The sequence below is a fragment of the Dendropsophus ebraccatus genome, chromosome 5, assembly GCF_027789765.1.
Source record: "Dendropsophus ebraccatus isolate aDenEbr1 chromosome 5, aDenEbr1.pat, whole genome shotgun sequence".
In the NCBI taxonomy this organism is placed as follows: Eukaryota; Metazoa; Chordata; class Amphibia; order Anura; family Hylidae; genus Dendropsophus; species Dendropsophus ebraccatus.
Window position 1 is genome coordinate 30,858,438 of NC_091458.1, and position 27,951 is coordinate 30,886,388.

A 27,951-nucleotide genomic window follows, 5' to 3' on the forward strand; every position below is an offset into this window, starting at 1 on the left:
TCGCTATCCCCCAAAAAATCATTCCCAGCCTGGGTATTACACCCCACATACATCACTGTAGTCTATTCATTAATTTAACCTTAACTCCATTTTATTCATTTCATTCATTTTTTCCATTCAATATTTATTAGGCATGAATTATTCTTTGACTCGCTGATTTTTAATTTTCATTAATTTTCATTAATCTTTTGCTTTTGGTTAATAATTAGTGTATGCATTATTAGTGCAAGATTTATTTATGTCTGCATACAGATATTTGCAACACCATATAACTTTATCATTCAAGCGTTCATATAGGCAGACTACCAGCTTAATTGGCATTGCACCATTATGAACATACAACCATGTTCACACCACATATTATTCATCTGCAGGCGTTTTTCCGAGTTTACCCACTCCACGCCAATTCATAGCATACACAGCTTTTTAGATCATCATATCCTCTCCTATTGCCTTCATCAGGGAAATCGCGGCATTACACATGTAGTACATATCTTTATACATATTTTATTATATATAACATATTATAATGTTACAATGTTACCAGCCGCCTAACACCTGAAGTGATGCTAACATAGGGTTAACACATTAACTACATGCACTCATTCCACCTGCTAGTGCTAGCACTGGGAATACTTCCATTGGCCGCAACTTGTTTTTAAACTCACACTCGTACAACATTCACCAGATTATGACTAAGCGCGCAAGCGCGAAACGCGTCAATCTACTGGGCCACACAGCACACATAGCTCTGCTGTATTTTAACATGATTGAATAAAATATAAGACTTTTAACTTACCTTGGAGTGCTGGATCCGCACCTTCTTTCCATTCCAGACTTTAACTTACCCATCAGACGTCCATGAGGAACTGTGTCAAACGCTTTTGCAAAATCCAGGTACACTATATCCACAGCCGCGCCGCCATCCAGGCTTCTACTTACCTCTTCATAGAAACATATTAGGTTGGTTTGACAGCTTCTGTCCTTAGTAAAACCATGCTGGTTATCACTTATAATACTATTAGCCACTACATATTCCTGGATGTAGTCCCTTATAAGCCCCTCAAATAGTTTCCCCACAATGGACGTTAAGCTTACGGGTCTATAGTTACCTGGGGAAGTTCGAGAGCCCTTTTTGAAGATCGGCACTACATTTGCCTTACGCCAGTCCCTCGGCACAATACCAGTAAGCAAAGAATCACTGAATATTTCATACAAGGGTAGTTAAATTACAGAACTGAGTTCCCTAAGAACTCTGGGGTGCAATCCATCAGGCCCTGGAGCTTTGGTTACATTGAGTTTGTTTAATTTATCTTGGACCATATCTATAGTAAACCAGTTCAGTACATTACATGTGTTAGCAGCACTGGCCCCACCCACCTCAGTACTGGCCCCACCCACCACAGCTCCATCCTCTTTTGTATATACAGAACTGAAGAACCCATTAAGTAACTCAGCTTTCTCCTGATCCCCAGTTATTAATTCCCCGTCGCCATTATTTAGGGGTCCTACATGCTCTGACCTTGGTTTTTTTGCATTAATATATTTGAAGAATTTTTGGGGGTTTCTTTTGCTTTCTATAGCTACCTGCCTTTCATTGTGAATTTTTGCTGCTTTTATTACATTTTTACAGGTTTTGTTGACTTCTTTGTAATGTTTAAATGCTACAGCTGACCTCTCTGATTTATATTTTTTGAATGCCCCTTTTTTCTCATTTATAGCCCTTCTAACCTCGGTTGTAAGCCATGTGGGATTGGATTTTAACCGTTTATATTTGTTACCCATAGGAATATATTTGGCAGTACAGTTATTTAATGTGGATTTGAAGATTTCCCATTTATTAGCTGTATCCGTATGTGACAGCAGCCGCTCCCAGTCTATGCCCTGAAGTTCTGCCCTTAACCCAGGAAAATTGGCCCTTTTAAAATTAAGAGTTTTTGCCCTCCCAACATGTTTTTCTTTTCTACACTTTAAGCTAAAAGTCACTATATTGTGGTCACTATTACCCAGGTGTTCATGGACAGTGACATCCCCAACCAGCTCAGCGTTGTTAGAAATAACCAGATCCAACAAGGCATCACTTCTAGTTGGCTCCTCCACAAACTGGCCCAGAAAATTATCCTGCAGGAGGTTAAGAAATTCCCTCCCCTTTGTGGTTTTAGCTGAACCGTGACCCCAATCTATATCTGGGTAGTTGAGGTCCCCCATTATCACTACTGTTCCCTCCCGGGCAGCCCGCTCTATTTGTCTATTCAACTGGCCATCTACCTCCTCAGTAATGTTGGGGGGTCTATAGATTACACCAAGAATAATTTTTTCACTCTTTACCTCCTTCTGTAGTTCTACCCATAATGCTTCCACATCATCACAGTCATCTCCCACTATTGCATCTTTTACACTCACTTTAATATCATTTCTGACATACAGACATACTCCTCCTCCCCTTCTGCCCACCCGGTCCCTTCTGAACAACGCAAATCCCTGAATATTGACAGCCCAGTCATGTGAGGAGTCCAGCCATGTCTCAGTCACACCAACCACATCAATGGACTCCTCCAGAACCAAGGCCTCTAGCTCCCCCATCTTGCTGGCTAGACTTCTGGCATTAGTAACCATACACTTTATATTACCATCGAGTTTAACCGCTTCATTATAAGAAATGGGATTTATTACTGTGCTGTGGCTACAATCATCCCCACTGTTCATCCGCAACATATGGATCTCCCTATGCACTGCTCTTATCCTCCCCCCACAGGACCCTTCTCCTCCCTCCTCATTGTTCTGTCCCCTCTCTAACCTATCTGCCACTACATTACATACTTCATTGTCCTCCCTCCACATCCCTAGTTTAAAAACCCCTCCACCCCTTCTAGGATTCTCTCCCCCAGCACAGCGGACCCCCTTCCATTAAGGTGCAAATTATCTGCGGAAAACAGATTGTACCCCAATGAAAAGTCAGCCCAGTGCTCTAAAAACCCAAACCCTTCTCCTCTACACCATGACTTGAGCCATGCATTTAACTCCCTAAGCTCCCGCTGTCTTTCCTGTGATGCGCATGGCACAGGCAGTATTCCAGAGAATACCACCTTGGAGGTCCTTCCCTTCAACTTAGGTGTTATGCTGCAGAGCTATTATTTATTATTGCCGGGCCTGGACTTACATGGAATGGCAGGTAGGTTTTGGTAGTGGGACTTGCCATTCCCTCCCCCCCGATCCAGTTCAGGTGTTGGGATCAGGTGAGCTCTGACCCTAATCAGCCTGAGAAGGTAAAAGCTCACACAGTGTGCAGATGGTTGCTCTCAGCCAGGAGTGAACAGCCTGGGTGTCTGTTTGGGAGTAACCTGGGAATAAAGCCTCTGCTGGAGCTTATATACACCCTGCGGTATCCAGGTGGAAGACGCACTGTGATAAGTGTTAGATAGGTGAGCTAACCTGTTAGTAAGCGCCCAGACGGGCAAGACCTTTTTGTTTGTTTTATTCTTAAAGCACGGTGCTGCTGTATTTCTGTTTGATGGACTGTTTATGCTGCAAATAAACGCCAAGCTGTTATTTTACAAGTCCAAGTCTGCTGTGAACTGTGTCCAAACACACCATCCCCCGGGAAGATCCCTACAATATATATATATATATATATATATGCACGCGCCGTCGGTTTTCCTTTAATACGGTATATGGGGATCTACTTTTCAAACTTGTTTTTATTAACTATTCTAAATTATTTAAAAATCATGGGGGGGGGGGGGGCGCCTTGGGGACAAGGTAAAAAGGTTCTGGAAGATAGACGCTACGTCCACAATACTTTCATCTTGGTGGATTTCTAGGAATCTATTTCTGGGGTCTACTATTAGAGCTCTATGAATGGGGGGCATTGGCTGTCACTTTAGCACCTGACATGCATCCATGAGGACAGTGTGAATGTGCAGTGCCCCACTACATAGGTTTCCTGTGTCTTTCCTGAGCTGTAGGACATGTTACTCCGACACCAACACTTTGACTTAGGGGTTATCCAGCGCTACAAAAACATGGCCACTTTTCCCCCTCTCTTATCTCCAGTTCAGGTGCGGTTTTCAATTAAGCTCCATTTACTTCAATGGAACTGAGTTTGAAACCCCACCCAATCTGGAGACAAAATAGGGTGAAAAGTGGCCATGTTTTTGTAGTGCTGGATAATCCTTTTAATTTTCCTCTCCAACTGTTGTATTGAACAGCGTGTTTGGAAAGAGTCTCATAGACCAGAGTTCCTCACTTCTATTTGGAATTGGAACACTTTAAAAGCAGAACAACATTTACAAGACTTACTAGAAAATCTCTAGTCCAGAAGAGAACAACCCCATTTAGAGATGACTTTGGAGCCGATCACTTTTTGCTACAGTCTATTCTGGGTGATCACAAATAACCCATTAGATCTTCTTGGTGATATGTCTTGTGTGTACAGTGAGAACAGTTTTGGTTACAATGTTAGTGGCTGTGCACGTATCGTAGACACGATTGTTGGAAGAGATGAGCGAACCGGGCGGAGAGAACACGAACCATCAGAATTTGAATCCCGCTGTCTTCCTGTTCCATGGGGAAGGTGGAGACTAAACTTTCAAAAAAGGGATTCTACCTTTCTTTCATTCCCCATAGATGTGCATTGAAAAGAAATAATTCAATTGCTGTACAATAAGAAAAATAAAAACATCTCGTACATTTGTCGGTATAATTTTTGTTTAAGATCATGAATTGTAAACCTAAAGAGAGTGGAAATCTTTTAGAGGTGTCAATGCTGTAATTGCTGTGAACCTTGGAGAGTGGCGGTCCGGCAGGCCCCGGTGTCTAGCCAATTACTTCCATATAGTCATGGGACACCTCCAATGTCCTTCTGAAGTCTCCGCACTGACAGCCAAGGGATTCAACCTCTTGAAATGGGTATCAGTGATGGAGTCTCTCTGGTGCTAAGTTTTCTTTTATAATCCTATAAAGGACCTGGAAGGAAAATTCACTGAGCCGTAATGTAGAACGGTTGTGAAATGTGAAGTGCTGATGCTAATTGTACGAGAAGAGGAATAGCCATAGTTTACTGGTAGCTGGAAAATCTCCCAAGAAACGTAATACATAAAGAAGATTTATACTAGGCTCCTTAGAAGTTAATAATGATGCGATATCTGCTAAATAAAACCCACAGGCCTTAATGCTCAGCTAACAAGCAGATGATTGATCGTAGGCCTTAATTCCCAAGATGGATGCAGGATTGTAGGATTCTATGTCCTCAAAACGTAGGGAAAAGATCAGCCAGGACGTTGCCAGTAATAGATAATGCCAGTGCATGGGGTGTAACTAGGATAGCGGGCATAATAGCTAAATATTCAAAAGTATTGGACAATTCATGGTCACCATCGGTAATATACAGGATTAGTTAAAGGAGAAGTCTGGGTAGTCTCACTTTAGCTAGTGGATTGTTAGTGGTGCTGTAAGGGCCAATATGTAGCTCTGGCCAGTGCCGGACTGGCCCACAAGAGGACCGGAGGATCCTCCGGTGGGCCCCCAGCTTTAGAACCTTCACAAACACTGACTGACATGTTGTTTCTCACTGGTTCTTTATTGGTGGGCCCCCAGGATCATTTCCTCTGGTGGGCCCCAGATACCCCTGTCCGACACTGACTCTGCTGTCTGTGTCTCCACTGTTCTAATATCTACATACTTTATAAATTTTAAGACTGAACAGACAGCCGATATATACATCAGCAATGAATAATAGTAAGCAATGATCATCCGGCAGAAGAGTGAGGAGAATCTATTCAGCCTCTCAAGCATTGTCAGCCTGACAGCAGGATAATTGTAAAAGTGTTTCTATCAGCTTCAGTGGTCAGAGTTATTGTCTGGGGAGCGCTAAAGTAGGTTGCAATGACACAGCTGTAGACATTGTGCTCGGCTCTATGCATACAGCGTAGAGGGATCAGTTCTGTTGATGCTTAGTCGTGTTCCCTCTCCAGCCAAAAGCTATCTGTCAAAAAGTACTGATCATTTCCATGATCTCGCTCCGTGTCAGCCGGCTTTCTTGCTTTGCATGTAAAGTATCTGAAAGTTTCCTGAGTCACGGGTTTTATTGACTTTATTACTATGAGTATAGGGAGAGATGTAAAGATATTGGAGATATTGAAAGGTGTTTATTTCTTGTTTCTTAAATAGTGGTAATTAGAGATGAGTGCAATTCGCCCATGGTCGAGTCCAATAATTTTGCATTTGAATACCGGTAGCTGAAGAAGTTGGATGCAGCCTTAGGGAGTCCAGGAAATCATGGATACAGCCTATGGTCTATGGCTGTATCCATGGTTTCCTAGATTTCACCATCAGCATTGACGCGGGTTCTTTACTGTACGAGCAGTGAGACTGTGGAACTCTCTGCCACATGATGTTGTCATGGCTGATTCATTAAATAAGTTCAAGGGAGGCCTGGATGCTTTTCTTGAACAATATAATATTACAAGATATGGGCATTAGATTTCCGGTGATACCCTGATCCTGGGATTATTCTGATCGCCAATGGAGTCGGGAAGGAATTTTCTCCCTGTGATGGGGCGATTGTCATCTGCCTCATAGAGGTTTTTGCCTTCCCCTGGATTAACACAACTGGTTGAACCTGCTGTACTCTTGTCTTCTTTCAACCTTATTAAGGATAGAAGGATAGCCACAGAAAGTAAAACAAATCCCAAAATGTTCTTCACCTATATAAATAACAAAAGACTTAAAACCGAAAATGTTGGTCCCCTCAAAAATAATCTGGGTGTAATGGTGGAGGGGGAAGAGGAAAAGGCCAATCTACTAAATACATTCTTCTCTACTGTATTCACAGAGGAGAATCCCATAACAGACGACATGACTAGGGATAATGTTAATCCTCCCATAAATCTCACCTGCCTAACACAACAAGAAGTGGGGAAACGCCTTAAAAACATTAAAATCCATAAGTCACCGGGCCCAGAAGGTATCCATCCTAGAGTTTTGCAAGAATTAAATACTGTGTTGGACAGACCGTTATTCCTAATATTTAAAGATTCTATTACGACAGGGATTGTTCCACAGGACTGGCGCATAGCTAATGTGGTACCGATATTCAAGAAGGGGTCAAGGAGTGATCCTGGAAACTACAGGCCCGTAAGTCTAACATCTATAGTAGGTAAAGTATTTGAGGGGATTGTAAGAGATGCTATACTAGAGTATCTTAATGAAAATAATCTTATGACGCAGCACCAGCATGGATTTATGAGGGATCGGTCCTGTCAGACTAATCTGATCGGCTTCTATGAAGAGGTAAGTTATAGACTGGACCTGGGGGAGGCTGTGGATGTTGTGTATCTGGACTTTTCAAAGGCATTTGATACTGTGCCGCATGAAAGGTTGGTCTACAAAATGAGGATGCTGGGACTCGGGGAAAACGTATGCAAATGGGTAAGTAACTGGTTGTGTGATAGAAAACAGAGGGTGGTCATTGATGGAAAATATTCAGATTGGGTTTTAGTTACTAGTGGGGTACCTCAGGGGTCAGTGTTGGGTCCACTTCTTTTTAATATTTTTATTAATGATCTTGTAGAGGGGCTACAGAGTAGAATCTCCATTTTTGCAGATGATACTAAACTGGGTAAAGTAATCAGCACAGAGGAGGATAATATCATATTACAGTGGGATTTGGAGAAGCTAGAGGCTTGAGAAATGGCAAATGAAGTTTAATGTGGATAAATGTAAGGTTATGCATTTGGGCCATAGAAATAATAAGTACAGTTATGTGCTAAATAATAAAACACTGGGTAAAAGTACTTCCGAAAAGGACCTGTGGGTATTGGTGGACAGTAAACTCAACTTTAGTGATCAGTGCCAGGCAGCAGCTGCCAAGGCTAATAAAATAATGGGGTGCATCAAAAGAGGTATAGATGCTAAAGATGAGAACATAGTTTTGCCTCTTTATAAATCACTAGTCAGACCACATATGGAATACTGTGTACAGTTTTGGGCACCGGTATATAAGAAGGACATAGGTGAACTGGAGCGGGTGCAGAGGAGGGCAACAAAGGTCATTAAGGGAATGGGTGGGTTACAGTACCAAGACAGGTTATCAAGCTTGGGGTTATTTACGCTAGAAAAAAGACGTCTTAGGGGCGATCTGATCACAATGTACAAATATATGAATGGACAGTACAGAGATCTTTGTAGTGGTCTTTTTACTCCTAGGTCTGTAACAATGACAAGGGGGCATCCTCTACGTCTAGAGGAAAGAAGATTTCATCATCAGCATCGACGCGGGTTCTTCACTGTGCGAGTGGTAAGACTGTGGAACTCTCTGCCACATGAGGTTGTCATGGCCGATTCATTAAATAAGTTCAAGGGAGGACTTGATACTTTTCTTGAACAATATAATATAACAAGTTATGGGCATTAGATTTCTGGTGATACGTTGATCCGGGGATTGTTCTGGTTGCCATTGCAGTCGGGGGGGGGGGGGGGGGGGAGGGGGGGGAGTTTCTCCATGGGGTGGGGCGGGTGTCTTCTGCCCCGTGGGGGTTTTTCGCCTTCCTGGATCGACACAGTGGGATTCTCCTAGGTTGAACCTGATGGACTCTTGTCTTCTTTCAACCTTGTTTACTATGTTACTATGTTACTATGTTACTATGTAGATTCACTAGGGCTGCATCCAACTTCTTCAGCCACCGGTAATCAAATAGACTTGATCATGCTCGAATTGCTCAAATTAATCAAATGTTCACATTGTTCTTATCAGTCCCTGTCCCCATTGGGGTCACAATCTACAATCTTGGAGACACAAGCATGTAATTTGAGAATGAACCCTACACAGTATAGCAAAAACAAATGGAGAGCCAGCACTGGACACTATCCATCTTGCAAGCAACTAGCTGGAGCTCCATTCCAGACGCCATAAAAAAAAAATACAGATTATGGTCACAGCAAAGTCACCAAAGGTTTGGTGTTATATGAAGGTATTTCTTCTTTGCTTCCACCCAAATGTGCAATGTTTCGGCAGTATTGCCTCATCCCATGCTGCTGAAATGTTGAACATTTGGGTGGATGCAAAAAAAAAAAAACAAATCGGCTATAAATAACACCAGAGCTCTGACTTTGCTGTGTTCTGCATTTTCCTTATCGAGTATACATACTTTTTGTTACTATAGATAGACAGTTGTTGTTGTGTACTAGACCTAGTTCTTATTCATTTTTTTTTTTTTAGTTATCATGGAAAACACAGAACTTCCTGTTTTCTGACTCAAGACACAGGAAACAGTCAGAAAACAGGAAGTCCAGTGTATCCCAGGCCATCTGAGCGCTCACAGAGAGAAGGCAGTCATGTGACTGATGGACAGATTGAGCCGTGACTCTCTGTACTGCCCAGAATTCCTGTGTTTAGTTTCTTTTTTTTCAAGCGGCACAAGTCAGAAAATCTGCCTTCAGGAGACTGGACCTGGGTTTCTGGTAAGTTCAGCTTGATAACAACAACAACAACAAAAAAAAGAATGTGGGCAGTTTACACCAGTGTGTATTTACATCCTGTGATAAATCTGGGCAATAGCCTATATGTGATCACAGTTGGCCTGAATGGCTAGCCTATACTTTTGTGACCTGCAAACTATATACAGTTGTACTCAGAAGTCTACATACCCCAGCAGAATTTTTGCTTTCTTGTCCTTTTTTCAGAGAATATGAATGATAACACAAAAGCTTTTTTTTTCCCACTCGAGGTTAGTGGTTGGGTGAAGCCATTTATTGTGTTTTCATAATGACAACCAAAAACATCCAAATGACCCTGATCAAAAGTTTACATACCCGAATGTATTGCCCCCTCTAACATCAATAACAGCTTGAAGTCTTTTGGGGGTAGTTGTGGATGAGGTTCTTTATTTACTCAGATGGTAAAGCTGCCCACTGCATGAACTGCGCGCTTGAGATCTCCCCAGATTGGCTCAATGATATTGAGGCCAGGAAATTGAGATGACCACTCCAGAACCTTCACTTTGTTCTGGCTTCACCCAACCACTAACCATGAGTGGGAAAAAAAGTTTTTGTGTTATCAGTCGTATTCTTTGAAAAGTGAACAAATTCTGCCAGGGTATATAAACTTTTAGCACAACTGTACATTATATATGTATATATCTCTGTATAAACTAAATTAGTTCTTAAAGGACTTGTTCTCTTGTTAGGATAAAACTACCCCATTGTTTAACTAACCACTACATCTCTGAGCTCCTTTGAATTGCTCTTAATAATGTATTTATGGAAAATGTTGTCTATATACCATAAGCTTGTGACTGGTATTAGCAAGCACTGCTGTATCTGTTAGTTTATTCTTTAGGGTCCTTTGTAAGTCGCTCTAGGAAGGATTAATTTATATTAAGGGTTTGCGGGAGAATAACTTTTTTCTATGTTTTAGTACAATGTCTCCGATTTCTTATATTAACATAATACAGGATGTTCTGTTGGTTGCATTATAGAGAACCTATGGTGTCGGAGACGTGTTCATCCTAGCAGCATACATCTCCTATTTCATATTTTAGCAATTTTATGAGTCCGATACACATTGTATAATGTTGCCAGTACACTCATCTAGGTCACACAAGGTAAACCTGTTAAAGCAATTTAAAATAAACAGCTCTAAGGCAATCCATACTTTCCAATAAAGGTGACCTTTATGCTGTGCATTGAAGATGTTTTAAGAAGTTATTGAAAAAAAAGAAAGTATACTAAAAGAGGAAGGCCTGAACTCTTCCAGTTTACTCCTCAGAGACAAGCCCATTGGGAATGCAGTACCTGGATGATTTTGGGACAGTGCAGCCACCACTGTAGTGAAAATGCAGTATTGGATGGTGGCCATTAAGAGGAATGGCTGTCCATGTAATATGTCAAAGACTTGAGTCTGCCAAAATGAGAAGAACTAGTACAGAGAGTATCTCTGATCTGTCTCATAAAAGGTATATGGGGAGAAAAGATAGACGAGGGTCACATAGCTAATCATTGTCCTTTAGGGCTTCAGGCCGGGCCTAGCAATCATGTTGCTATTCAAGCTCGCCCATTTCAGAGGACCAGAACACTGCAGTGGACACTTTATCTAAAATTCTAGTAGTGATGTTTCTTGGGATTTCAGAGGGTGCCTTGTGGTTTATATTTCCTTCAGGGAAGATAATTAAAGGGGAACTCTGGGTAGAGGTAAAAAAAAAAATGAAACTTGTGCAGAAGCATATAACAATACTTACCTATCTATCCCAGTTTTGAAACTACCAAAAATCCATTTGTTTTGAGGGGTTTTGTTCTGTTTTGTGTTTCTGTACTTCCTGGTTGAGCAGATGTACTCAGTACTACAGGTTCCAGAATGCATTGCTTTCCCTCAGCTGTTCCATCACAGCCCCCCACCCTGCCTATTCCCCGCCCAAAGCTGTTGCAGAACATCTAGGCTGTGTTCACACATTGTAGTTTCAGGCTATGTTAACAGTACGTAAAACTACGGCCGTAGTTGTCGCCGCAGAACTACGGCCATAGTTTTGAGGGGTGGAACAATGCCTTATTTTCAATGGGATCCCGGCCGGCGCTTATACACATCGTATGCACTCTGGCCGGGATCCCATGCGGTGCCGGAAAAAAACTGACATGTCAGTTTTCTGCGGCCGGAATTCAGTGAATTGCACGCGCTGATGCGCCCGCATCATAACTCCGCGGCCGGAAAGATCACCCAGCCGGTACTTAAGTACCATCCGCGATGATCCGGGCACAGACCGGCCGATCTGATACGCAGTGTGCACATAGCCTCATTGTGTTACTGATTTGCAGTACTTTATCATTTCATTGTGGTCCCACCCGCACAGCACACTGTATTCTCTACCTGTAATGCTGATATTGGAATAAAGCAAAGAACTTTTTAAATTATATTTTTATTTGTTTTTCTTTTCCTATTTACGCACATATCATGACCAAGCATCTTTTATCTTTGAAGTTGATTCCCACAAAAAGGACTTTATCCGATATTATCTCACATGGGATATACTGTTTATGCCTTGTTTTTTGTGCAGGTGGGATGGGCAGTGGCGGCTCTTATCCTTTCTGCTGTTTAGCATTATCTAGTTGTGTTACTGCATCATTTTTGTGCAGATGCAGATGTGTGAACACAGCCCTAATTTCTCTGTAGACTTTTGCACAATCAGTGAAGTTGAAACACCTGCTTCTGGCCGGTCAGAGATGGTGAACCACTCCCTGCCCCCTCTCTGCATCATCAGCCAGTGTCTAGCAGACACACACAATGTGAGACAGAGACATGGAATATTTGTCTCCTAAGGGGGGAGAGCAGAGGGAGCAGGAGACAATGTGGATTGGCACAGGGGCCATTTTTCTTTACTTCCTCGATTTCTATCAGCTACCAGTGTGGCAGAACTGTACAGATACAGTAATACATTGTATAGACACATCTATATAACTTTTAATGTACTTTTAATAGAAAACAAGTTTTTCTTATAGTTAAAGGGGTAGTTCACCAAATATATTTTTTTTCCTCTCAAATCAACTGGTGACAGAAAGTGCCAGAGATTTGTAATTTACTTCTATTAACAAATCTCAAGTTTTCCAGTACTTTCAGCTGTTGTATACCCCTTGCTCCAGGCACTTTGCCTCAATTGTCAGAAAAAATAGTTGTCCTCGGTAAATACTGTTCTCTTTCTCTATGACTTCCAGTGTTTGGTTATGTTCACACAGTGTCAAAATGACGGCTGTTTTGTTAAAATAACGACCATTATTTTCTGTTTAATGGTGACCATTCAAATGAAATCTCAGCTCATATTCTGAGCTTCCTTCACAAACCAGAGGTAAACAGGTTATAGCTCTGCAAGGGCTACTGAGATAGAAGTGTGAACGGGTCACAACCTTTAAGCCACATATCTCAAAAAAAATATTCATTGAACATAGAGTATTACTCTGAATAATAGTGTGCAATATCCGCCTGGAGAATGGATGCAGAAATCCATCACATTAACCTCTAAGTTGTATAAATACATCCGCTCTGCACGCCTATGATGAGCTTGTAGCTGGGTTAACTTGCTCTCCTCTAGAACCCAATATATTAAATACAGTGGTGCCTTGGATTACGAGTATAATTCGTTCCGGGACCGTGCTTGTAATCCAAATCCACTCTTAAACCAAAGCAAATTTTCCCATAAGAAATCATAGAAATGCAGACAATTTGTTCCACACCCCAAAAATAATGATTTATTATTCTGAATAACATGTAAAGCAAATTAAACAAACATTCAGAAACAGCAGAATATGTGAGATTATAAATTACTGTACAGTAATGGAGAGGATGGGAAACACAAGGACTGACAGAGACTGCAGGGAGCAGGAAGGAATGAGCAGGGCAGATGTGGGCACATACATGCAGCGCTCTCTGTCCGGGGAGAGAGGGGTTACAGCTATGGAGAGATAACCGCCACAGTCCTGTCCTCTGATGTAAACCCCAGCCTGATGTGGATCTGCTATGATTTGGAAGGTGAGGGACACTTCCTGAGTCAGAGTACAGTGCTATAGACCCCGCTATGCAGACCATACCCCTCCCCCACTCGCCCTCCCATCCAGTACAGGGAGATCTTACACCAAAGCAATGCTCTTAAACCAAGTCACAATTCTGAAAAACTGTGAGCTCTTAAACCAAAACGCTTCTAAACCAAGTTACTCTTAAACCAAGGTACCACTGTACTTTGTTTAATGATTTTATAAAAATTGTAATGTTCCTAAATTTGTGTGATGCCTGCTCAAGCCGGTTGATGTTATGTTAGGCTGGCGGCCTCTGTGGTTGGTAACCTCCAGGAGTGTTGAGAGTAATTTAGGCACTTGTCACAGTAGCATGGAGTGGTAGCAGACCCACCCGGGTAGTTGGCACCGCCACTCACAGAAAGGGCAAATAACCCAAGTATGTTGTGGTGTGTGTGTGTGAGTGCAGGTGTGGACAAATTTGACAAGTCCTGTGTGTTTGGTCAAAAATATAAAACTTTACTGAAGTAGTATTTAAGTTGAACAGTACACGTGATACAGTAGTGCAAAACTTGACACACAATGTTAGGGCGGACACAGAGGTAAACAGTCCTTGTGGAAGTAGAAGGTGCTTTGTAGAGAGAGAAAAATAGGAAAGGAGTTGCCAGAGGAGCCCTGCCCAACGTAGTGAATGTGCTCTGGCGGAACAGGTGTAGAGGTAGAGAGGTACAAAGATAATTGTACTCAAGAAGGTCAGTAGTGGCTCTGAACCATCTTATGCCCCCTAGTGCTAGGTGGGTAATACGAGCCCCATTCATCGGTTATAGGGGTTGAGCAGACTTCCTATGCTGTGCAGTAGGATACGTAGACCTTGCACAGTAGCTTTGTCCTAATGGGGTCAGTTTCTGTTGCTTCAGGATACTGCCCTGCACTTTTTGGAGAGGTTCCTGGTGTGGGCTAGGGTATTCCTAGGTGGCTTCTCTCCCCTAAGGTGAGCTTAGCACTGCATACTGGTTTTAGTTACTTGCATAAGAAAGTCTTTGGTTTTCAATCTTTTGGTTCCTGTCAGGGGTCCTGGCTAAACTTCTGCAGGAACTAGTTTGTTTGCGTCCTCTCACACTGAAAACTAAGTGAGGACTGACTTACTTCCTCCACCAAAACTAACACTTCCTACAGGGGCTAATACTAAACCCTCCTGTGAGTGGTGGGTCTGTGTGTGTGAGAGAGGATAGGACAAGAGAAAACAAGCACCCGAGATTGGTCAGCAAGACAACACATGGCATAAAACAATTAACCCTTGGTGACTTCAGCTGTGCAACAGGTGAGATCAAACAGTGGTGACACTTAGTGGGAAAAACACAGTACTACATATCCCACTTGTGAACCTGAGAGAGTGACTTACTCAGGTGTTCTAGACAGCACCAGTGGTGGGACACCACAATTGCACAATGCAAAATCTGTACCAGGCCCCATCTACCCAGTGCCCCATCATTTGTGGCCCCTTACTGGGGCCCAAGTGTGACTGCAGTCCCTGTACCCCCTTATGTAATATTGGATGAGTAATATCCATACAATGTAGTTTACAGGGTTTATTTTATGGATTCGTGGGGTTCCTGACACTTGTATAGAGCTAAAATATAGTACCAGGTACAGTACAACAAACACTTGTAATTATGTTGCCATGTGTCCAGAACAACAGTAAAAGAGACACCGTAATTCAAGATGTGTGTCAATCAACCCATATTAAACAGACACAATGACTAGGCATTGGCGCCAAAGTTTGAACCATTTTGGGTTGCCATCTACTGGCCTTACGGCTTGTGTTCCCTCTAGTAAAACAGTCAAAATCTGGTGACATGACTGGATTAAAAAATGCCATGGGTCTGAGGAGATCTGGAGGAACCACATGGCATGATATGACAGGTTATCTGAGTCCAACAGGGACATAGGTTCAAGATCCAGTAGGCCAATGCAGTAGTGGAGGACGCACGCTAGAACACCAGCAATCCTAAGTGCCGGTGTACAGACACCAACAAGCTTGACAAAGACCTTTCAGGTCAAAACATTGCATTCTTAGTATTCGGTTAAAAATTGGAAGATTTGCATGATCTTTGACTCTGTCGGACCCTTTCGCTTGCTGGAGGCTACCTGATGATGTCATTGAGTTGGGCTGTTGTGGGCATGCCTCTGGATCAAGTTAGGAGAGCGAACATAGACAAATCCTTTATTTCAATGAGCATTTTCCAATGGTAGTTAGTAGCTGAACATGGCCCCTCTGTGACATGACATAGAAATAATGGGGGTTACACAACTTTCAGTGGTATTTATCGTACAGAGTTGTACTACATGGCTCCAGTATTCCTTTTGCACATTCCCATCATTTGTAATTGTTAGTTATACACGTATAGCAATTTGTGTGATTTGTAGCCATCAGCTAAGTAATTAAATGCAAATAAATCTGTAATTAAATCTGCCGTCTATAGAAAGATAGTACATGAGGCTTCCCGGCACAGGCCGCCAGGGGAGGAGTTTCTGGCAGCGCCGCTCTTAGACACATTTTCTTCAGGTTTTCATCATTTAACTTCGCTAAGTTAAACTGAAGCCGCAGATCTTCTACTGAAATATAAATGAGTATTGCAGTATTAATGCACAATAATGACACTAGTAAATTATTTGGAGACTGAAAAACTTTCCTCCTTAACTTTGTCTAAAAATTTGTCCCCGAAACGTGAGCTTGCGATGCAAGATTTGTCACCACTCCTGGAGAATGACGAACCTCGTCTTGCTTCTGGACTTGTGTGGCTTTCTGGTTGGCTGGAATAAACAGCAAGGTCTTAATCAGACCTAAAATGTTGGTATGCAAAAAGGTGTGGGGAGCCTCAGTTACCAGTCTCAGAACATGGGACTAGCCAGATATCCCTCCAGGGAAGGACCTAGCAAAGGGATAGCTCCTGTATGGAGACCACCCAAACCACCATATTAAGTGGTCCCTTCAGTCAATATCCAACCCAACTACAAGTCTGATGATATGACCATGGAAATACCAAAGCCAGGTTTCCATCCACAGACAGCTGTTTCAGGGTGTTACCCCTCTTCAGTGTGGAGTAGGATTCTGGCTTGGTGGGAGCAATGGCTAATAGACCAATACGGAAAACAAATCACTGATCTTAGGGAGACTAGCCAAAGTAGACACTGTTGGCTACTGTTTAAGGCGCTCAATATAGTAAAATCCTAGGTGCATTGCCCCCTGGTCCTTCTCTGGAGGGATATCTGGCTAGTTATGTGTTTTGAGACTCAAATGAGGATCCACAGACCTTTTAGCATATTGATGTTTCCCAGGGGGAAATGTACCTAGGCTTTCACTGTATTGAGCGCTTTAAACATCAGCCGACAATGTCTTCTTTGGCTGGTCTTCCTGAGATCAGTGATCTGTTTGCCTAATATGTTGGTGGGATTTGCTTGCCAGGTTGGCTGTACTGCCCGACTAGCATCCTTGACCTTTCTCTAATGTCTGATCCAACTCTGGACCTATGCTGAATAAGCCATAGTTTGTCCTAAAATCTTGTCCACTCTTCTGTGGACCAGTCTTCTTCTAACACATTCTATACTATACACCATAATGTACTTTGACAACCTTTCTGAGTTAGTTGGGTGCTCTACCATAGACCTATGAAGTCCTATGCTCCTTATTACTGACAATCCTTTCTTCCCACCAGGAACTTCACAACCATCTTCTTGGGGGTTCTAGCTTACACCCTTGTTATTTCTTACCATGTCCTTTCATGTTCCTCTATGATCATCATCATATTCCTTCTTCTACATGGAATTGTGACCACTTTGCATAAACCCAACTTCAACAATTTTATTGGAACATCAAATACTTAGTCCTTATTGCAAGTTAAGAAGTGAGCCTCTCACCCCCCCCCCCCCAACAAATGCTCTCCGACCTGTATGGCTTTTATTTTTTTTTACATTCCAGTCAGGAGATTTCTTTTCTTTTATAGAGCATGGGATTGTGCATTCAGGCTCTTATACATGGGCTGACAGGGGCTGATGTCAGTGATCGGCGCTCCTTTACTAAGCCTTATGCAAAAGAACACTGCAGAGACACCATCACATGTCTCGACGTCAGTGAACTAGCCAGACCTTCCCTCCGGGAAGGAACAACCAAGCCAAAGGCGTTCTCCAGTCAAGGAAACCACCTCAGCAAGGTATCCATCCACAGACAGCTGTTTCGGGGTTTTTGCCCCTCATCAGTGTGGAGTAGGTTTCTGGCTAGTGGGAGCAATGACTAGTAAGTGCATGCAAAAGGACGCTGGTTGACCTCAGGGAGATCAACCAAAAGACCGCAGAGACACCATCACGTGTCTCAATGTCAGTGTATTCTAGAACATTGCCCCCTGAAAAATCAAATATGCAAAAGAACACTGCAGAGACACCATCACATGTCTCGACGTCTGTGAACTAGCCAGACCTCTCCTCCGGGAAGGAACAACCAAGCCAAAGGCATTCTCCAGTCAAGTAAACCACCTCAGCAAGGTATCCATCCACAAACAGCTGTTTTGGGGTTTTTGCCCCTCATCAGTGTGGAGTAGGTTTCTGGCTAGTGGGAGCAATGACTAGTAAGTGCATGCAAAAGGACGCTGGTTGACCTCAGGGAGATCAACCAAAACACTGCAGAGACACCATCACGTGTCTCAACGTCAGTGTATTTTAGAACATTGCCCCCTGGGAAATCAAATATGCAAAATTTTGGCTGATCTCCCTGAGGTCAAACAGCGTCCTTTTGCATGCACTTACTAGTCATTGCTTCCACTAGCCAGAAACCTACTCCACACTGATGAGGGGCAAAAACCCTGAGGTCAACCAGCGTCCTTTTGCCTTTACTAAGCCTTGACATGACTCCATTAAAGCGACTCTGTACCCACAATCTGACACCCCCACCCAAACCACTTGTACCTTCAGATAGCTGCTTTTAATCCAAGATCTGTCCTGGGGTCCGTTCGGCAGGTGATGCAGTTATTGTCCTAAAAAACAACTTTTAAACTTACAGCCCCATGCCCTATGGGCGTGGCTTAGAGTGTCTGTGCCCTAACTTTGCACCTCCCTCCTCCCCACCCTCTTCATCAATAGGAATGCCACTGGAACATTTTCTCCATGCTGAACATTTGCACAGGATGTCTTAACGATCCAGCCCATGTGCCGTGCTGACACAGCTGACAAATAGGAGACAATCTGCCTGGAGCATTCCTAATGATGAGGAGGGCGGGGGGGAGGGACAGAGAGGGTGTGCCAGCCTAATGGATACACAATCTAGGCCACTCCCGTTGGGCACGGAGCTGCCAGTTTAAAAGTAGCTTTTTAGGACAATAACTGCATCACCTGCCAAACGGACCGCAGGACAGATCTTGGATTAAAAGCAGCTGACGGTACAAGCGGTTTGGAGGGGGGGGGGGGTCAGATTGTGGGTACAGAGTCACTTTAATCCTGTGACCAGGCCCTCCATATGTTTGCTGCATTGTTCGCATGGGTCTAAATTTAATTATTGTTATCAGCCCATCCTGGGTAATGTGCGGCCAATGAACAGATGAATAATATTTTCTCATTCATTGGTTAAAGGGACTTTTACATAGACCAGTTGTTGGGACGCTCATTCAGCTAATAACCAGCTCATGGTAACGGGCCTTTAGGCAAACAAATTTCATGATTAGTGGAACCAGTGTTTCTCCTTGATACACTGGCGTGGGCTAGGGTAGTGTTGTGTGGCTGCTCTCCCCTAGTATTTGTTTAGCACTGCATGGTATAGGTAGTGGTTTGCATAAAAGAGTCTTTCAGAGCTAGTGTCTCCTGCATCTGTCCACACTGGAAACCTAGTCTGAACTGCCTCACTTCCTCCCACATGGAGCTAACTCCTCCTACAGGGCTGTCAGTGTTTGTAAGAGAGGACAGACAGGATGGGGTAGAGAAGAAAGAGCGTCTCTCAGTGGTCAGAACATTAACCCATTACCTTCCTTCAGCTGTGCATGAGAAATACATATAAAGAACAGTGACACCTAGTGGGGAAATTGCATAAGTCATCCATCACTTAACCTGAGTGTGAACTTTAGGACAGGTGCATAAGAGAACACTAGTAGTGGGACACCACATATTAATATATAAGGTCACCTCTCTCCGGAGGATTTTGTTGCCTAACGTTGGTGTGATGCTTGAAGCCTCCTTGTACAAAATGTGTCGGATGCTGTTCTGGCATCTTCCTGGCACCTTTACTCTTTTAATTTCATTGGGGTACACCAAAGTTGCCACTGCTTATGGACTCTCTTGGACTGGCACTCTCTAAGGGGGTACAGTGCTCTGGAATATATAGAAGCAAGCAGTGATGGATACCACCTCAGTAGGTTCCACAACAAAAAGTCCATCTGGAAATTATCAGAACAGGAAGTCTCAGATTAGTTTTAGGCCTAGTGGCCAGAATGGAAACTGCAAGATTCCATGATTATTTTTTAAATATTCTAATAGAAAATATCAAAAAATCCCATAATGACAAATTCTTATTTTTATTTTTTTTTTTTAAAAAAGCTCTAAATTTAAACAATAGGTCATTTTCTGATAACTCATTCCCAAGTTTCCAAAGCAGTACATTATACTGGGGAACCGTAATAATATGCATATATTGCTCAGACCATGAAGGTGCAGGAGAAGGTGTCACATGCTGTGATTGTTTTCTTGAAATACTGATAAAGAATGAATACAAATGCTGAGAGGCAGTCAGTTCCAGAGATGGGGCGCAGCACAGGAGGAGTGCATGATGCACAATGACATCTTTATAGAAGATCAGAGGCAGCGGTGAAAATGATATAGGTAATTAGATTGGTTTTCTTGGTGGGCGGCTGTGAGGTTAGGAGATATCTCTGAGATCAGGCACAGGATCAGAATTAATTGTTAAATTTAATGGGGGTGTTCACATATGAGAAACAGGATTTACTCTTCCTATGGAGGCTATTGAGAATAAATAAGAAGAGTAGAAAGACAGAGACAGAGAGGCCAGCAGTGGTGATACAGGCAAATATACATGGTCTATACTATACTGTACATTACAAAGTAATGTATTGAATGCTACTAAATTCTTTTTGATTGTCTGTCTATGTATCTAGCTAACATTTGCTAAATTATACAATTTAAAGGGGTACTCTGGCAAAAAAAATTCTTTTAAGTCAATGGTGACAGAAAGTTATATGGATTTGCAATTTACTTCTATTTAAAAGTCTCAAGTCTACCAGTACTTATCAGCTGCTGTATGTCCTGGAGGAAGTGGCGTATTCTCTCCAGTCTGACTCTGCTGCCACCTCTGTCCATGTCAGGAGCTCTCCATAAAGGAAATGTTTGCTATGGGGATTTGCTACTGCTCTGGACAGATCCTGACATGGACAGAGGTGGCAGCAGAGAGCACTGTGTCAGGCTGGAAAGAATACGCCACTTCCTGCAGACACAGACATGTCACAAGTTTTAATTGATTGGCGTCTCAGAGCTAAGATCTTCATTGATCTGTAGATATAGCTGAGAGAAGCCCTGCTCAATCCAACTCATTGCAGGGTATGAATCCATTATAAGTATATTGAGTCTTTCCCCTGCAATGAGTAGGAGTGTTGATTTGGGGAGTGAAGTATATACAGTAGCTGCACACTTCTCCCAGCTATACCTTGAGATAGGTAGGGGTCTCAGTATTGATCAGTAACCGATCAGCACTGAGACCCTGACTGATCAGTAATTGATCAATACTGAGACCCTGACTGATCAGTAACCGATCAGAACTAAGACGTTGACCAATCATTAACTGATCAGCACTGAGACCCTGACTGATCAGTATCCAATCAGCACTGAGACTCTGACCAATCATTAACTGATCAGCACGGAGACCCTGACTGATAAGTAACTGATCAGCACTAGACCCTGACTGATCAATATCTGATCAGCACTAAAAGACCACGACTGATCAGTCACTGAAAAAGCTTTTACTGTGATGGTCTTTGTCAAGTATACTTGATAAAGAATATCATGGTCAAAGCGTTATATTTGTACGAAACCACCCAATAAACACTTGGATTATTCTATTACTGGATACTGTCAGACTCTGGATTTTCAGTATTTATTTCACTAACTTGGACTGTGAACAACTGGCGTGCATCCTCCTGCTCTAACCTAACTTACTGATCAACTTGTGCTGCTGGTGTGGTTTCCCACCATGGGTGTTTCGTGTTTCTCCTTTGCACCTCTCAAAAAAGCTTCTTACTCCAGGTTAAGTGGTAATGAATTGCGCTCTAAGGTTTCACCACTAGATGTCAGTATTTTTATATATATATATATATATATATATATATATATATATATATATATATATATATATGCTCTTAATTATTGCACAGCTGAACTTAGGAATGGGTTACTGTTTTATGTGTACCATGTGCTTTTGCTGACCTGTAGGAGATGCTCTCTACTCTCAGCCTATCTCTTTCTTTCTTTCTCACTCACACATTTCTTTCCACCACTCACAGGGTAGATAACACATCCTATGTAGAAAGTTGTTACTTGGTGGGAGGAAGTGTAGGTTCAGTCGCAGTCTTATCAAGATTCTCAAAGAGGACGGACACAAACAAGGCAGTCCCTGCTGTAGCCAAGCTAGGGCCTGGCTTTTACCAGGACCCTCGTCTGGGACAAGTCAGTTGAGTTCAATCTAGTTAGTGAGTTGGTCTAAGACATGTGTGTATGCATGTGTGCAGCTAGAGATAACCAGTTCTCCCAGCACTTCTACTATATCTACTATGCTGTACTAAACACTACAAAGGGAGGAGAGTTTAGCGAATATCCTAGCCCATGCCGTGAACCACTCCACAAAGTACAGGGCAGTATCGTGATACAAAAGAGGAACCAGTCTTGATAGAACAAAGCTACCAGAAGATCTGGGTATCCTATCTCGCAGTGCAGGTAACTGGGACGCCCCCAGGAACTTAGCTTTGCCTACGTAGCCACGACTAGGGCTTGTATTAACCATAGGAGGACAAGTCACTCGACACTGTAGGGAAGAAGGTGGTCAGATTAAAGTCTATAAATGGATACAAGTAAACTCACTCTAAAGTATTCTCTCAAGTTCCGGCAGTACATTCAACTTCACAAGCTCTGCTACAACTACTTCTTCTCTTCTACTTCCTCAAGCATCTCCTCTGCACAACGAGTTGAAGCATTACAGTCTGTGTGGAGATTTATCTATTTTCTGCAAAAGTGTATTGTACTATAAAGAGTCTGTACAGCAAAGCTGTTATATTTTTTTTATACCACTGGGACTCCATTCATCCTTTCCTTCACACCAGCACCTATCCACAATAGCCGCACACCTTGGGTTATTTTTCCCCTTTCTGTGGGTGGCGGTACCGATAGTCCGGGTGGGTCAATTACCACTCAGGACTACCGTGACAAGAGCCCAAGGGATCTGCGATGCGATGGGGGCCACTTCCGCAGTGCTGGTGTTATGAGCGGGCAATGACCGGGGCAGCTGCAGGGGTTATACTTGTCACGGTATAGGCCTGAGGGCGGCACAGCTGTAGAGCCGGTCTGTGGAATCTGCGGGTGATGATGGGCATGCGATTCTTCGCTGCACCTAGTCAGGGCACCAGTTAGTGGACACCAATGCCAGGGTTCAGTAACAGCGGTTTTATTATAGATGAGGTAACTAGTAGCAACAGTTCTGTCCGGATGCGACCGGTTATATAGCAGGCTTTGACCAATAAAGCAGGAGTGGTGCTGCATAGGCTGTGAGAATACGTGCCGGATGATGGGAGTAGGAGTATGAGAGAAATAGCGTTGCTGGGTGGATTAGCTTGAGAATAATACTTGCTGTGAATCCTTGTAGCGATGATGAGAAATAACGGAATGACACCCAGACGAGAGAGAAGACTCCGGACACTTGAGCAGGCAGATACAGCCGAAGACTTGAACACAGCAGAGCACTCGATCCACACTTCTAGTGGTGAAGTGGGAGCTGCAAAGAAGTCCAACTCCTCTGAGGTAGGAGAGAGACGACCCACACCCTCCTTGCTTGGGAGCAGGGGGAAGACTCACTTGTTAGGAGGAAGTGGGAGGTCACATGGTTGCTCCTGGCCAGAGCTAGTCGGCCATTGGAGGAACCATGGTTACAGGGCACTGGCACGGTCACGTGATCAACAGCCTTGCTTACCACTGTACAATGTAATACTACACAGGAATACATGAGAATACACATGAGAATGCACATTACCAGAGAATACTAGGGGAAAACCAGCAGCAGTTGCAGTGCAAACACTCACCAGAACAGGCATGGACACAGCAATAGAAATGGCCATAATAGGAGTAGTAGTCCTTGCGTGTTCTGGGACACTGCAGATCCATCACAACCCGGCAGGTTACCGACCATTGGGGAACACTACAAACCGGCCACGCTAAAAGCAGGTTCCAACATCACACCTGTGTGCTGGACAAGCACTGGCGTCACAACACTGTAACATCATTGGCTGAGGCAAACACCACACTGGACCTTCTCTATCGGTTATCAGTAACCTATCAGCACTGAGACACTGACCGATCAGTAACTGATCAGCACTAAGACCCTGACCGATCAGTAACTGATCAGCACTGAGATCCTGACCGATCAGTAACCGATCAGCACTGAGACCCTTACCGATCAGTAATCTAAGCCTACACATGGTGCGACCAGACAATCCATTCCTTACAGCCTTGGCCACCTTCCTTCAACTAAATAAAAAACATGTTTTTCTTTTGCTCACATTTATCCGGCAATTTCCTTAAAGGGCTATTCCCAGGATGGGTCATAAACATATAAAATGAAGCATAAAAAACTAACAAACAATTTTTTTTATTTTCAATAATTCCCAGCAGGCCATTTTCCCATTCTACTTGGTAATTCATATATAATAGATGCAATATACTGTGTGCAGAGCGCCATGCTGTCTATATACAGCCAGTCCCTCATGTGCTCTCAACCATTGACTCCGCAGTTCATTGTAACATCATTTCAAGGGTATTTCACTGCAGGTTGCGTTTAGTTGAGGTGAAGTGCAGGGAGAAGGGATGAGGTTAATCTAATTCTGGGTCAGGAGGGACAGATTAGGAAGCTCAAGTAGATTCCGCAATCCCAGTCTGCGAACCTTGTCACTCAGCGTCGGGATAAATAATAGTCAGGGACGACGTTCCCGGGTGGACGTCCTATTTGTTTTACCCGGAGTACAGATTACATTACTCCCAGTATAAGTGACATAGATTGGGTCTGGAAACGGCAAGGAAGGTGCATGACAGCGAGACGAAAGCCCTTGGGGGTCTCCTCCATTACTATTGTACTGATCCGAATGAAGTTTATTTATTAGGGAGAGAGAAGACGTCTCTTCTTGTACTTTTCCAGATTTTATTTGTATTAAATATACAATAAATTAACCATATAGTTAAGCTGCCTGTAAATGACTCCTCTTATAACTCTGGCATGGGTCCTCTTGACATCATTTTGGCAGATCCCATGATGCTTTGCAGTGTAACTTCTCATAGATCAGCTTCTAGCCATGACACTACTAGGAACTCTAGGAGAAATTGATCTATAAAAGGGGTTATCCAGGATTAGTAAAACATTGCTGCTTTCTTCCAAAAACAGCGCCATCCCTGTCCCTAGGTTGCCTGTGGTATTACAGCTTTGCTCCATTTACTTAAGTTGAACTGAGCTGCAGTACTACAGTCAAACTGAGGACAAAAGTAGAGGTGTTTCTAGAAGAAAGTAGCTATATTTTTAATCCCTTTAAATAGGTTGCCTATATATTACTTATAGGCTGGGTTCACACTATGTATATTTGAGGCTGTATTTGTGAGGCTGTATAGCAACCAAAACCAGGAGTGGATTGAAAACACAGAAAGGCTCTGTTCACATAATGTTGTAATTGAGTGGATGGCCATCATTTAATGGCAAATATTTGCTGTTATTTTAAAACAACGGCTGTGGTATTGAAATAATGGCCGTTATTTACTGTTATATGGCGGCCATCCACTCAATTTCAACATTGTGTGAACAGATCCTTTCTGTATTTTCAATCCACTCCTGGTTTTGGTTGCTATGAGGACCTGACATGAGGACCAAATACAGCCTCAAATATACATAGTGTGAACCCAGCCATAGGGTGGAAAACAAGGTCTGTTAGGCTCAGGCTTGTGCCCCTTTAGGCTATGTTCACACTATGTAAAAATACACTATGTTGAAATACAGCCGTTGTTTTTACATAGTGTGAACCTGGCCATAAAAGGTACCTATTATTTAAATAGCGACATGTAATAGCAACATGTAAGAGATTTGGAGTGCTGAGCCCCCCACTGATTGTTAGAATAAAGGGGATACGCGGTTTGCTTCCTCTTCTCTGTCTCACTGCTAAAGAAGTGGTGGACGGAATTATAATGGAGCCTATGCAACGTCCAGTACAGGGATTACATGATAGGTGCCATTTAAACCTCAGATGCATCTCTTGATAAATCCTCCTTTCACTAACAGGGGATTACTTAAAGGGGTATGCCAGAGAGTTAACATGGGACCCTGCTCTGTATAGTGCTGTGTGGCTGCGCTTGATCAGAACAGGGGAGCCCTGCAGTCCCCATAACGAATGTTGGTGGCAGCAGAATGGGCTGTGTCTTCCCGTACAACTGCCAGTCAACGGAAGTACAGAATGCTACAGAAAAAAATATAAATTTATTGTAACAAAGTAATATAACTTTATTAACTTAATAAATCAATAAAAAAATCTCCAGAGTACCCAGGGCCGTCTTAACAGCATTATGGGCCCCTGGGCAGAGGTGCGAATTAGGCCCCACCCCCCGCGGCCGCCGCCATCAAAACCCCCCCATCTTTGCAACCCCACCCCTAGCCAGTACAATTACGTACAATAAAAAATACAAATTATTGTTAACATAAACTTTAATTCACAGCACAGTCTCTCAGCAGTGCAAAAACAAAAAATAACCGTGCATGCCGCCTCACCAAACCAGACCAGGTTGGCTTCAAAGTATCCAAAAAACGCAATGGAGACAGCACTTCCAACAGCAATCTGCAGGGTTTATTGTCACACCAGTGCAACATGTCTCATATATACAGAGGGGCAACAACATGACTATTATATATGAGAACCATGTTGTCTGCCTGTATGTATACTGTATAATACAATATACAGAGGGGCAACAACATGACTATTATATTATATTATATATGAGAACCATGTTGTTTCCATGTATACAGAATACAGGGAAACAACATGGTTCATATATAATATAATAGTCATGTTGTTGCTCCTCTGTCTATATGAGACATGTTGTTTTGCCCTTCTCTATATATATGCCAGATAACAAGGAACAAATATTACCACCGCATACTGACTAACACCACCGCTGCTACTGACTAATCCACTGTACACAGATCACTATCACCTCATCCAGTCATATAGAGGTACCCAGCTCTACACAGGTTCTGTACACCATATACAGTACATTACAGTGCAGATACATCAAGTGACTCACATGGGACGTGTTCTCTGATCAGAGTTCTTCCCTTTTCATGTTCTTTTCCATTTGCCCTGTGCGGTTATGAGAACTTCTCCGAGCCACAAATCCACAGAATCTGCCAGACAGACATATTAGGCTCCACACTCTGTCACCATCCTCATCTCTCTACACACTGCACATCTGTATTGGCCCCTTATAGATAGCTCCCACTGTATTACCCCCTTATAGATGGCTCCCCCCCTGTATTACCCCCTTATAGATGGCTCCCCCTGTATTACCCCCTTATAGATGGCTCCCCCCTGTATCCCCCCCGTATAGATGGCTCCCCCGTATTCCCCCCTTATAGATGGCTCCCCCCTGTATCCCCCCCCTTGTATAGATGGCTCCCCCCTGTATCCCCCCCTATAGATGGCTCCCCCCTGTATCCCCCCCCTCGTATAGATGGCTCCCCCCTGTATCCCCCCCTATAGATGGCTCCCCCCTGTATTCCCCCCCCTCGTATAGATGGCTCCCCCCTGTATCCCCCCTCTCTTGTATAGATGGCTCCCCCCTGTATCCCCCCCTATAGATGGCTCCCCCCTGTATCCCCCCTATATATGGCTCCCCCCTGTATCCCCCCTATAGATGGCTCCCCCCTGTATCCCCCCCTATAGATGGCTCCCCCCTGTATCCCCCCTATAGATGGCTCCCCCCTATATCCCCCCCTTATAGATGGCTCCCCCCTGCACAGCAGATAAAAAAAACAAACACCCAACTCACCTACCAGCGCTCCCCCGTCGCTGCTTCCTCTCCACTTCTGCCCCTGGCTGATGCGTCGCTCCCTGGGGGATTCTCAGGGAGCGCACACATCCGGAAGCTCAGTGTGCGCCCGGGCCGGGACTTCCCGTACAG